The sequence below is a fragment of the Petromyzon marinus genome, unplaced genomic scaffold, assembly GCF_048934315.1.
Source record: "Petromyzon marinus isolate PM22_M1 ecotype Great Lakes invasive population unplaced genomic scaffold, UKy_Petmar_22M1.pri1.0 PM_G_Scaffold_9, whole genome shotgun sequence".
Taxonomy (NCBI): Eukaryota; Metazoa; Chordata; class Hyperoartia; order Petromyzontiformes; family Petromyzontidae; genus Petromyzon; species Petromyzon marinus.
The window spans coordinates 1,004,095-1,018,667 of NW_027423046.1; the positions used below are offsets into that span (position 1 = coordinate 1,004,095).

The 14,573-nt window shown below is 43.9% G+C and overlaps 1 pseudogene; it reads right to left on the reverse strand.

Moving 5' to 3' along the window:
- Nucleotides 1-6,972: 6,972 nt before the first annotated feature.
- Nucleotides 6,973-14,573, reverse strand: part of LOC142921825 (adhesion G protein-coupled receptor L2-like) — a 30,199-nt pseudogene continuing 22,598 nt past the window's right edge.

The following is a 14,573-nucleotide window of genomic DNA, read 5'->3' on the forward strand; positions in this document are numbered from 1 at the left end:
AAGTTAATCTCTTACTAAGTTAATCTCTTACTGAGTTAACATCTAAGTTAATATCTTACTAAGTTAAAATATAACTAAGTTAATCTCTAACTAAGTTAATAGCTTACAAAGTTAATATCTTACTAAGTTAATCTCTAACTAAGTTAATATCTTACTAAGTTAATATCTTACTAAGTTAATCTCTAAGTTAATATCTTACTAAGTTAATCTCTTACTAAGTTAATATCTTACTAAGTTAATATCTTACTAAGTTAATATCTAACTAAGTTAATATCTATCTAAGTTAATATCTTACTAAGTTAATCTCTAACTAAGTTAATCTCTAAGTTAATCTCTTACTAAGTTAATATATTACTAAGTTAATATCTAACTAAGTTAATCTCTTACTAAGTTAATCTCTTACTAAGTTAATCTCTAAGTTAATATCTTACTAAGTTAATTTCTTACTAAGTTAATCTTTAACTAAGTTAATATCTTACTAAGTTAATATCTTACTAAGTTAATCTCTTACTAAGTTAATATCTTACTAAGTTAATATCTAACTAAGTTAATCTCTTACTAAGTTAAACTCTTACTAAGTTAATATATAAGTTAATATCTTACTAAGTTAATATCTTACTAAGTTAATATCTTACTAAGTTAATCTCTAACTAAGTTAATATCTTACTAAGTTAATATCTTACTAAGTTAATCTCTAACTAAGTTAATATCTTACTAAGTTAATATCTTACTAAGTTAATCTCTTACTAAGTTAATAGCTTACTAAGTTAATACCTTACTAAGTTAATATCTTACTAAGTTAATCTCTTACTAAGCTAATATCTTACTAAGTTAATCTCTAAGTTAATCTATTACTAAGTTAATATCTTACTAAAATAATCTCTTACTAAGTTAATCTCTTACTAAGTTAATCTCTTACTAAGTTAATATCTTACTAAGTTAATCTCTAACTAAGTTAATCTGTAAGTTAATATCTTACTAAGTTAATATCTTACTAAGTTAATATCTTACTAAGTTTATCTCTTACTAAGTTAATCTCTTACTAAGTTAATCTCTTACTAAGTTAATATCTTACTAAGTTAATATCTAACTAAGTTAATCTCTAACTAAGTTAATATCTTACTAAGTTAATATCTTACTAAGTTAATCTCTTACTAAGTTAATATCTAACTAAGTTAATCTCTAACTAAGTTAATGTCTTACTAAGTTAATATCTTACTAAGTTAATATCTTACTAAGTTAATATCTTACTAAGTTAATATCTAACTAAGTTAATCTCTAACTAAGTTAATGTCTTACTAAGTTAATATCTTACTAAGTTAATATCTTACTAAGTTAAAATCTTACTAAGTTTATCTCTTACTAAGTTAATCTCTTACTAAGTTTATCTCTTACTAAGTTAATATCTTACTAAGTTAATCTCTTACTAAGTTAATATCTAACTAAGTTAATATCTATCTAAGTTAATATCTTACTAAGTTAATCTCTAACTAAGTTAATCTCTAAGTTAATCTCTTACTAAGTTAATATATTACTAAGTTAATATCTAACTAAGTTAATCTCTTACTAAGTTAATCTCTTACTAAGTTAATCTCTAAGTTAATATCTTACTAAGTTAATATCTTACTAAGTTAATTTCTTACTAAGTTAATCTTTAACTAAGTTAATATCTTACTAAGTTAATATCTTACTAAGTTAATCTCTTACTAAGTTAATACCTTACTAAGTTAATATCTAACTAAGTTAATCTCTTACTAAGTTAAACTCTTACTAAGTTAATATATAAGTTAATATCTTACTAAGTTAATATCTTACTAAGTTAATATCTTACTAAGTTAATCTCTAACTAAGTTAATCTCTTACTAAGTTAATATCTTACTAAGTTAATATCTTACTAAGTTAATCTCTAACTAAGTTAATATCTTACTAAGTTAATATCTTACTAAGTTAATCTCTTACTAAGTTAATCTCTTACTAAGTTAACATCTAAGTTAATCTCTTACTAAGTTAACATCTTACTAAGTTAATATCTTACTAAGTTAATAGCTTACTAAGTTAATACCTTACTAAGTTAATATCTACCTAAGTTAATCTCTTACTAAGTTAATATCTTACTAAGTAAATCTCTAACTAAGTTAATATCTTACTAAGTTAATCTCTTACTAAGCTAATATCTTACTAAGTTAATCTCTAAGTTAATCTATTACTAAGTTAATATCTTACTAAGATAATCTCTTACTAAGTTAATCTCTTACTAAGTTAATCTCTTACTAAGTTAATATCTCACTAAGTTAATCTCTAACTAAGTTAATCTGTAAGTTAATATCTTACTAAGTTAATATCTTACTAAGTTTATCTCTTACTAAGTTAATCTCTTACTAAGTTAATATCTTACTAAGTTAATATCTAACTAAGTTAATCTCTAACTAAGTTAATATCTTACTAAGTTAATATCTTACTAAGTTAATATCTTTCTAAGTTAATATCTTACTAAGTTAATCTCTAACTAAGTTAATATCTTACTAAGTTAATATCTTACTAAGTTAATATCTAACTAAGTTAATCTCTAACTAAGTTAATGTCTTACTAAGTTAATATCTTACTAAGTTAATATCTTACTAAGTTAATATCTTACTAAGTTTATCTCTTACTAAGTTAATCTCTTACTAAGTTAATCTCTTACTAAGTTTATCTCTTACTAAGTTAATCTCTTACTAAGTTAATCTCTAACTAAGTTAATATCTTACTAAGTTAATATCTAACTAAGTTAATATCTTACTAAGTTAATCTCTTACTAAGTTAATCTCTTACTAAGTTAATATCTTACTAAGTTAATCTCTTACTAAGTTAATCTCTTACTAAGTTAATATCTTACTAAGTTAATATCTTACTAAGTTAATCTCTAAGTTAATCTATTACTAAGTTAATATCTAACTAAGTTAATCTCTTACTAAGTTAATATCTTACTAAGTTAATCTGTTACTAAGTTAATCTCTAGCTAAGTTAATCTATTACTAAGTTAATCTCTTACTAAGTTATTCTCTTACTAAGTTAATCTCTTACTAAGTTAATCTCTTACTAAGTTAATCTCTAACGAGTCTCACTGAGGCGCCGATGACTCCATGACGACTATCGACTGGGGACGTTGCCCTGGCAACGGCGTGTCCCGCCAACTGCCACCGACCGTCACGTGGCGCCCCCTTCCCCCCCACTCCGCTCGCGCTGCAGTTTCCCGCCAAAAGCGCACGAGGCGCTCGTTATGTTAATGAGGATGACGTCCTGACCTGCGGCGCCAATCAGTGCCCACAGCGCCCGTAGGACACCACGTGCCTGGACTGTGAGCGGTGACCCACTGATGATTTGTGCAGGGCAAGGCCGTAATAATTATAATATATTGCTATAAACAATATTTAAAAATATATATAATTGCTATGCCATGTAAATAAAAACTACAACTTGCTAAACCTTGGCCACAATATCTGGACTTGTCTTCATGTAACAATGCATAGATTTCAGTTCACGTGATTGTGGTTATGGTTGTACTTTTTTAATCCCTAATCTCTGCCATTACATACGATGATACAATCAAAGGTCATAAATAAAAAAAACAGAGCAATGTAATAAAACAACACCACTATTAGACATTATTGTAATAAACAAATAACAAGTCCGTCCCATGTGTTCGTGAATTTTTTTTCATATTTAAGACAGGAAATTAGCTTTAAAATTTAGATTTATTTTTTCTGGTGGGTGGGAGACCTCTTAAGATTTGGTGCCCCCCCAAATCTTGACTCCGTGGCCACGGCCATGGCGCTGGGTCAGCTAGTTCCTACCTCGCGGCACTTGTAAAGCATCTTCTTTGGTTCTTTCGGTAAAGTCACCACGTTGAATGAGAATAAAACAATAAATTAATAAAATAAAATAACACAATAAAATTCTCACGACGTTTCGGCCACAACACAAGTGGCCTTCTTCAGGTGAAAGGAACAAACCTGTCGGGACGACAGAGCTTCAATGAACGCTATTAAGATTCGTAGCGTCTTTTTAAGCTGGTTTAGAGAAGTGAGGCACCTTGACAAAGGGGTTTACATATCAAACAGGAGAATTTAGCATTGAAATAGCTGAGTGATTAGCTTGTGACTGGTCATAGGAATAGCTATGTTAAAGTCAAAGCCTACACATCCACAGAGGTACCTAGTACAAATCAAACAGGAGAATTTAGCATTGAAATAACTGAGTGATTAGCTTGTGACTGGTCATAGAAATAGCTATGTTAAAGTCACCGTGGTTACTTGTTATCGTGAACTTCACTCCTTGATTCTTTCACCCGAAAGTATTTGATCCCCTGCTGATTTTGTACGTGTGCCCACTGACAAAGAAATGATCAGTCTATAATTTTAATGGTAGGTTTATTTGAACGGTGAGAGACAGAATAACAACAAAAAAATCCAGTAAAAACGCACGTCAAAAATTTTATACGTTGATTTGCATTTTAATGAGGTAATGTATCACAGCCAAATACAGTACCCTAAACGCACGTTGATTTCCAATGTGGAGGGAAAAAACGGAAGACCTGGAGAAAAATCCACTGCGACTACGGGGAGACATGTACACTCCAAATATACAGCAGCAGCAGCAGGCGTCAGGGTCTAACCCACAACCTCCTGTATACCAGGCGAGGTAATTCACATCTCATAGCCACCATGATGATGATGATGAGAGAGAGACGCAGACTCCAAATATACAGCAGCAGCAGCAGGCGTCAGGGTCTAACCCACGACCTCCTGTATACCAGGTGAGGTAGTCAACATCTCCTAGCCACCGTGATGATGATGATGATGAAAGAGAGACATGTACACTCTAAATATACAGCAGCAGCAGCAGGCGTCAGGGTCTAACCCACAACCTCCTGTATACCAGGTGAAGTAGTCAACATCTCCTAGCCACCGTGATGATGAGAGAGAGACACGCAGACTCTAAATATACAGCAGCAGCAGGCGTCAGCGTCTAACCCACAACCTCCTGCATACCAGGCGAGGTAATTCACATCTCATAGCCACCATGATGATGATGATGAGAGAGACGCAGACTCCAAATAAACAGCAGCAGCAGCAGGCATCAGGGTCTAACCCACGACCTCCTGTATACCAGGTGAGGTAGTCAACATCTCCTAGCCACCGTGATGATGATGATGAGAGAGACATGTACACTCCAAATATACAGCATCAGCAGGCTTCAGGGTCTAACCCACGACCTCCTGTATACCAGGTGAGGTAGTCAACATCTCCTAGCCACCGTAATTATGATGATGAGAGAGAGACATGTACACTCCAAATATACAGCAGCAGCAGGCGTCAGGGTCTAACTCACGACCTCCTGTATACCAGGTGAGGTAGTCAACATCTCCTAGCCACCGTGGCACCGGCGGTATTCGGTTTCTGAACCTGATTGGGACCTCTCCTAGGTCGACTCAGTGTTAAATGAGTCGCCGAGGCAGTGCGTCAGTATGAAGAATGGCATCCTCTGTGCCACCAACTTGAGTGCTTTGCTGGCCTCTTTGCCCAACAAACGTTGCTTTTGTGACCAGGACTTGACGTGAAGGAATGACACAAATGCACACCACGTTTTCCCATTGAAAGTAGATACATTTCAAAATATCAATGTCCTGTTCACAAAAGCAAAGTTTGTATGGAATAATAGCAATTTTCTGTACTTTTGAGGTATAATCAACTAGGAAATAACACTTATTACCCAGGAACAAGAACATAATAAATTTGTTAAACAGTGTTATTAATGGGAGTGGATTATTAACTTTGCTTTTGTGTCCTGGTCACAAAAGCAAAGTTTGTGGGGAATAATAATAATAGCCATTTTATATACTTTTGAGGCGTAAGCAATTGTAAAATAACACATCACCCAGGAACCAAAAAAAAAAATCTTTTTTCGTTACACAGTGAATTATTGTTTCACGTTTTTAGCAAAACATTTTGTAAAAATATAAAATTTACCCTCATGCACCGTCCAACCATTCTGGTTGATATGGTTAAACATTTATTGTGCTGTTGCGGGGGAACTCTGGGTCATAAATCGTGACAAAACATCGTCTGATTGTTTTGTGCTGACAGGGCCTCATCATTTTATTTGAGGGAGCGCATCACGACAATGCGAACCACAAAGCCAGCAGCACGTGTTGAGCGAGCGTGACGCTTCTGATCAGCCCCAGAAGGGCCGAGACCTTAAAAACAAACACACTGCTGGTTGATGAAAGTTTCGGAATGGCCGATAGCCTGCCCAGACTAAAATTACACTGTATTCATATTTCCCCATGAGTGACATTGCAGGTCGGTGAAGGTGGGAGCCCAGGGCCAGTTCAGATATCCCTCGTCACCGATGTTAGCCGTGGCCTGGACTCGAACTCAGGCCGCGAGGTTCGTAGCGAAGTGCCGCAAACGGACCGTTCCTCGGTCGTGATTTATTGCGAGGCGTAGTAGTTGTGCATCATCTGATCAGCGTGCAATATGTTGGACAATGCAATCAGTGTAATCTTATTTCTGATATTGATGAGGCCATATGCAATGAGTGTCTATTCAAGAATTTGAAAGTCAATCAATATCAATCAAATATTTGCAAACTGTCATTTGATACTTTATTGAATTTGTAAACGTGAATTTTTAAACGTAATTACGCATTATTTGCAATAGTTACCACCCCTTGCTTGGTTAATGCAAAATGTGCATTTGTACGCAATTACCAATATTAACTGCGCAATGCAGGACACACGACATAATGCAGTGAGGTAGTGCACATTATATACATAAACGATTATATATAAATAGAAGACATTATTCCCAACGTTCTGAATATTCTTCACGTACAATCACGTACAACGTGTCCCGTAACGACGCACACACGTCTGCATTAGTAAATGCGTCGTTTGCGTAACGTCACCGGTGAATCATCAGCGCGAGACATTTACGCGTCCCCTGCCGCCGCCCTCCGCCTAGCGTAGAGCTCGGCCGCCTGGCGCGGTACGAGCAGGGGGAAGTAGGAGAAGGGCGGACGTCCTCCCTGGCGACGATCGCCGAGGGCGGAGGCGGGGGCGGAGGGGAAGCCCGCGCCAGCGAGTGCGTCCGTCCATCACGGCGGCGGCGGCGGAGCGCCCGAGCCGGGGCAGAGGGATCCGGATCGGGCTGCCAACACGGCCGCCGCCACGGCCGCCGATGTCGACGTCGACCCTCGTCGGCTCGCTTGCTTTCACCCCCTCGGCTTCGGCATCCCTTCCTCCTCCTCCGACGCCTCCTCCTCGTCATCCTCCTCCTTCTCGGCTTGGCGTCGCCGCCTGAGCGGCCGCGAAGTCGCGGCCGCTCAGGCGGAAGTGGCCGCCGCGGGCGACGGCTCGCCGCCGGCGCTTGTCGCCGTCGTGCGGCGCGATCGCCAGGGCGCCGGCGTCTCTCGGGCCCGTCGCCAGACGATCTGCGGGGGAGATAAAAATAAATAAAAGTAACGGGGTATTTGGCTGCCGCTATAAACGTCCACGTGATAGGCGATAAGCAGCTTAGTTGAACCATTGTTTGTGATGGACAGGCTTCTTCTGCGAAAGAGCTGAAACGGCTCAGTGGGCCTTACCTGGTAAAATAAAATAAATTACGTTCTTGGTTCTTTCAGTAAAATCACGTTGAAGGGAAACAACAAAATAATAAAATATATATAAAACAATAAAATTCTCACGACGTTTCGACTGTAACACAAACAGTCATCATCAGTCACCTGATGATGACTGTTTGTATTTTATTATTTTGTTGTTTCCTTTCAACGTGACTTTACCGAAAGAACCAAGAATATGAATCACTGCAGTCACGAAAGCTTTAAATCAAAATTTAAAATAATTTAGTTTCTAACATTAACCCTAAACCTAACTCCAGTTGGATACTAACTCTAACCCCAACACGAACCGTTACTTTAACCATAACCAACTACAACTCGAACCCTAACCCTAAACGCCAACCATAACACCACAACCCTAAACTCTAGAACTGACTTGAACTCTGACCCTGTCTCTGACCCTTTTGTTAGACTTAGCAATACACCCGGACATCCGCAACAACCAACAAAATCGCTGCCACGTCACTGTATAATACGCTCGCATATGCTGTTGGGAATGTAATCCACATTTATAATGTGTGTGCCTCACTCTCCGTTGTACACGCGTTATCCACAATTACGGAGTTAATATCAAAGGAAAGCTCTTGATCTTTCTCTGTCGCTCCCTTGACCGCACGTGGGAATTCACGACGACAGCGCGCTTAATTTTATTAATTGTTTATAGGAAATACAGGTTTAAACAAGAATCACAATTTCACGTAATATCAACAACGGCGGGAGGGGGAAAGTGTGCGAGCGCCATCTTGAGTAGGCGCACGGGATCGGTGTGGGATGCGTCAAGCCGGAACCACTCAGTCCACGGTATATCATCATAGTAATGCTCACAATAATAACAACAACAATCACACCTCCGTTGATAACAAGTTTCGACAAAAAACAGTGGGCAGAATATCATCGCAAAGCCGCCGTGATTGATTTTTCAAGGGGGTCGGATCGCCGCACGTGTAACGCGTTGCGCCACGCACTCTCCCTCCACTCGGAACGACAGGCAATTTAACAAAACCTCTCTCTCGTGGTGAACAAACGCCGCCAATTTATCGCTGCCTCGGCAGCACCGCCGGTGATCTCGTCGCCGTTGGCGAGCGATCCACGCAAGACGCCGAATAAAAACGGGCAGCGGACGTGCCGCGGGTAGCTGCGCGCAACCGGCGCTGTCGGGCAGTTGCCAGCAGTGAATCGGCTTCACAACAACAACGACGGTGGGTTGCCACGAGTTGTGAACTATTTATCATGTTAGCGAGCACCTATGAAGGCCGGCATGGGGGTGGGGTGGCCCGCATCACGCCCGGTGCCTTCGTCTCCCCAGTGGCGATGTTTAGACGACACCGCGACAAATACTCGCCTGAGGCCGAGTCGAGCTAAAAGGAGGCCCAGATGTCACTCGCTACTGATGTTGGCCGAGACCAGGAATCAAACTCAGGTCACTGGGTTCGTAGGCCGGTGTGCATAGAAGGATCGAGGAATTGAGGATTAGGGAGATCGATACATGAACCGACATCCAACTGACACACAAACGGACACGTTGTGTTAGTTTGTTGTCCTTCCCCCGCACCTCCGATTAGTACGGTTGGATACATACGGTGCGAAAAAACTTCAACGCACTGTACATACAACACATGAACCAAAACAAACAGAGCCAAAACAACAACAACCGCTATTCGCAGTTAGAGGCAGTCGCCCTCCAACAACAACGAAGGGGGGAGGAGCGACGCTCACAACAACGAGCGGAGCGCCGGGCGGCTAAAGCACAGCAAGATGGCACAGTAGGGGGGTACAGCTGGTGGTGCATCAGCCACTCATCTCAGTCAGTCGACCTGTGGTACCTGGGTCTACCCCGTGACCTCCTGCCGGCGGGCGTTTGACACTTCACGTGGCCTCAAGGTGCACAAAGCCTGGCACAAAGCGCCGTGGTGACGTCACCACCACCTAGTGGCGAACGGCGGTTGTTGTTGTTGCTGCAGTGTGCGTAGTGTGTGTATGGTGTGTAGTGCGTGTAGCGTGCATGCGTACCTGCGCGTTGGGAGAGCAACGGTTGTTGTTGTTGCAGTGTGCGTAGTGTGTGTATGGTGTGTAGTGCATGCAGCGTGCGTGCGTACCTGCGCGTTGGAAGAGCAGCGTTTGCTGCTGGAGAGCCACGAGTCGTAAGAGAAGTGGTTGCCCCAGGTTTGGCAGCACTCGGCGTGCCCCAAGCACTTTCTGTACTCCTTGCACACCTTGCACGGGTAAGAGGCGAGGGGTTGGGGGTCAGAGTTCAAGTCAGGCCTAGAGTTAGGGTTATACGGTGTTGAAGCTTGCGTTTTAGAGTCGGGGGTTATGGTCAGGGTTCGATCCAGACCTTGCCAACGCTTCTGCTGCTGCTGCTGTATATTTGGAGTCTGCGTCTCTCTCTCATCATCATCACGGTGGCTATGAGATGTTAACTACCTCGCCTGGTCCGCAGGAGGTCGTGGGTTCGATCCAGACCCTGACGACGCTTGCTGCTGTATATTTGGAGTTTTTTGTGTCTCTCTCATCATCATCACGGTGGCTATGAGATGTTAACTACCTCGCCTGGTCTACAGGAGGTCGTGAGTTCTACCCAGACCTTGACGACGCTTGCTGCTGTATATTTGGAGTTTTTTGTGTCTCTCTCATCATCATCACAATGGCTATGAGATGTTAACTACCTCGCCTGGTCTGCAGGAGGTCGTGAGTTCGATCTCGACCTTGACGACGCCTGCTGCTGCTGCTGCATATTTGGAGTTTGCGTTGTCACGCTCTGACCCCGTGCCATGACTGGACATCTGCGAGAAAGAGCTTCGTGGCTCTTTGGATTCCGCCTCCAGTTTAAAATTGTTTAAGATTCTGAAAAAGAGCCACAGAGCTCAGTGGGCCTCACGAGTTGTTAAGATTTCTGGGCGCACTTCCACGTCGAAGCAAAAAAACGGCGCGACGGGAAGAGGGGGTTCGGCACCTTCATCTGCAGAGCGCAGTGGAAGATGAAGATGAACGTGCCCTGGAAGGAGTTGAAGATGATGAAGAGGTAGGCCATGACCAGCGTGGCCTTGTCGATGAAGAGGAACCCGAACACCCAGGTGAGGCCGAGGAGGCACAGCAGCGCCACGCCCCCCAGCGCACAGGACCTGTGGGCAAGGAAGAACAAAAACGAACGATAACAACGGCCGGCAAAAAAGCGAGCGCCGTGGTAAATATTTGCCATCGCGTAGCGTTGTCGTCATCGTCGTTATTATCGTCGTCGTGAACTTACCACCACGCGACACGTTATGTGCGTATCGACGTACAGTAAAACCTTGGGACTGCGTGTTTGTAATCCAAAGCACTCGTACGTCAGTTGTGATCGCGTGACGCTCGGCAGTACAAAGCGTCTACACGTGCTGCCGCTCGTATTGCTAAGACCCTCGCTCGTTCATCAAGTGAATATTTATATTTAAACAATGTGTTGCTCGTCTTGCAAAACACTCACAGACCAAGTTACTCGCAATCCAAGGTTTCGCTCTGAACGTTGAACTTCTTTCGCGCCGTACGTAGCCAACAGTGCTCATCGGAGGTGCGGGGGAAGGACTAACTAACTAACTAAAAACACAAAAATGCAGTTCTGAAGAAGTGAGATTAGAATCAAAATTTAAAAGCCCATGAGTAAGACAAGCCAATTGGTAAGGTTTGTCACGTGAGCAAAACGTGGACATTTATAGCGGCCAAACGCTCTAAGCACACGCTTCTTAATGTAAAGGGAAAAGACACGGAGGACCCCGAGAAAAAATTCACGCAACCACGGGAAGAACATTCAAGCTCCAAATATACAGCAGCAGCAGCAGCAGGCAATGTCAGGGTCGGGTTCGAACCCATGACCTCCTGTATACCAGCCGAGGGAGTTAACATCTCATAGCCACCGTGATGATGATGATGATGAGACAGAGGGAGAACATTCAAGCTCCAAATATACAGCAGCAGCAGCAGGCAATGTCAGGTTCGGGTTCGAACCCATGACCTCCTGTATACCAGCCGAGGGAGTTAACATCTCCTAGCCACCGTGATGATGATGATGATGATGAGACAGAGGGAGAACATTCAAGCACCAAATATACAGCAGCAGCAGCAGGCAGTGTCAGGGTCGGGTTCGAACCCATGACCTCCTGTATACCAGCCGAGGGAGTTAACATCTCCTAGCCACCGTGATGATGATGATGATGAAAGAGGGAGAACATTCAAGCTCCAACTATACAGCAGCAGCAGGCAGTGTCAGGGTCTGGTTCGAACCCATGACCTCCTGTATACCAGCCGAGGGAGTTAACATCTCCTAGCCACCACGATGGATGGACAGACAGATTAACATTTCAGGAGGTGGATCAGACTGACAGTTAAATGGACGGATCGCCGGATGAACGAGCAGACAAACGGACAGATGCATGGCTGGAGAGACGAACGCATACGGAGCGATTAAACCGTCTGCCCCACAGACACGGGAGTCACACCGCCAGCGGGAATGCCAGCGCTGTCAGTCGGTGTCACCGAACGCGAGCACTTTTGAGAGGGCATCATCTGTGGGCACCAAAGGCCCACTCCGACATCGCCACTGCGTGGAGTTCTGTCGCTGTGCAGGAAAGCTCATTTGCTACATGGGACGGGTTGGATGACGAGTCAGACGGATTGGATGGACAAAGGGATGGATGGCCTTGTGGGAGCAACGGTCTCGATAAAGTTATTTTATTTTAGTTTTTCTTCCGGTTTCGTTTTGACGACACACACGTAGGTCATGGGAACGGAATCGGAAGAAAAACCAGATGACGTTACACCTACGTACGTCACCGGAACGGAAAAGGTTTAAACTAATGCAAGCAGGCGCGTGATTTATAAATCCCTTGCAAAGGGCGATCGTTACACGGTGGGTCAAAGCGAACCGATGGTCCCCCGAGAGCTGGACGGAGCTCGTTAAAAGCGAAACCCGAATTTTAAACGACGGTTACATTTTTGCGCAGGGGTCATTGGCGACCGCGGCTGAGAACCACCAACATTCGCTCGCGACACCGGAACACTCCAGGTGCAATCACGGGTGGCTGGGGCCCAGTTGGTCAAACGAAAAGGCAAGGGAGGGCCCTAATGTGAAGAGTGGGCTGGCGCGGGAACAGCCAGCTTCACCCACCGTGTGTCCCGGCTGAACCTCACGGAAAATGCGGTCGCTATAAGTGATGAACCCCCCCCTCGACCCCCCCCCTCGCCCCTCTCCCCCCCTAACCCCAACCCCCCCCCCCACACCCGGCCACCTCACTCACTTAATGCTCTCGGGCTTGAGTGGCGCCGAATGCTGCACCATCTTGTACAGAGCCATCAGCAGGAACACGAAGTTCACCTGTGACACCACACACGCACCGCGCATACGAGTCAACGAGTCCATAAGACGTTGTTTTTTGTTGGGTTAGATTACGTGTCGTTAAGCCTGTCACCACCCCCACCCGACCACGGACAATCAGTAAGCTTTGTCGCGTAAACAGAACCTGACAATTCGTCGCTAGTTCAGCGCACCGGTGTGTTCGAGAGTAAACCCACAGCAACATTTACAATTCGAGCAGCGTGACGTTTCGCCAGTGATTACAACAACAACAACAGCCACCATCGTCAGGCGATAGCCAGAATTGCGGAGGATTCCTCCTGTTGTTTTGGTCTTAAACGGAGGCGTAGAGGTGATGTCGTCACTGAGCCTATCAGGTGCGAATATTAGAGGGGGGTGAATTTAGTGATGTAAATAGCAGTGGATGCCTCTACCTACAATAATCATGTCTGCCCGTAACGCTCGTGACGTCACTCCACGTCGACCAGCCCCCCTCATTAATAATCATGAACAGTCACGTAGAAGAGTAACAATAAAATAGTAAAAATATAAAACAATAAAATTCTCACGACGCTTCGACCGCAACACAAGCAATCATCGTCGGGTGTGGAAACCACGGCAAGAAAATTTGCTGTAGTTTTCACGTTCTGCAGATGTAGAGTGCAAGTGGATTGAAGCCACCTGTGTGGCGTTGAGTTTTGTTGTTGCAGCATCATCCCCTCGTCGTAAACAAGGTGGGTTTTTCTCCGGGTTCTCTGGTTCCCTACCCGCACGGAGCGACGTTGCATCCTCGAAACACCCCCAAAGGCACGAAAGCTGCTGGCACGTCTGCAACTCGTCCCCCAACGACACGCTCACGTCACAATTTTAGAACCGGCAGGGAGGGATCAACATGGGGACAAATGGGACGGGAAACAAACACGCGCACGAAGCAGAGCGCGCGCACACGTGCGCCGGACTGTTGCAGGCGAGCTAGCGCCTCCGACTAGCACGGTTGGCTACGTACGGTGGGAAAGAAGTTCAACGCTACGTACGTACGTACTGGCGTTAGTGCGGCAATCGGAGGTGCCCGCCTGCAATTTGGGCACGAGACGGGATTTTGGCACGGGACGATTTCGGGAATTCGCGCTCAAGACGAGCATGGGAATCGCATCAGATTCATCGCGTGACCCATCACGCTATGCGCACGTCGAGCAGCAGACACGGCGACCCGCCCGCCCACCTCCCGCCCCCCGGCACGACGCGCACGCACGGTACTCACGAGGATGATGGTGGCCACGGGCGCAAGGAAACTCCAGATGAAATGATTGTCGGTCCGGAGCCAACAGCTGCAGGCGGAACAGAGGACAAACGATCGCCTGGTTAGCCTGACAGGCCGGGATAGCGCGTCCATGTATCCGGTTTCATTTGCCAGTATCTGGTAACATTTGCCACCGTTCAGTTGCACTTGAGCACCCATCTGGTAACATTGGGGGACATTTGTGTCATTTGTTGTATGCGAGGACATCTGGTGAGACCGGGCGCCAGCCGGCAAGGCCGGGCACCGGTTAGTAAGCCCGGGCGCCAGGTGGCAACACCAGGCGTG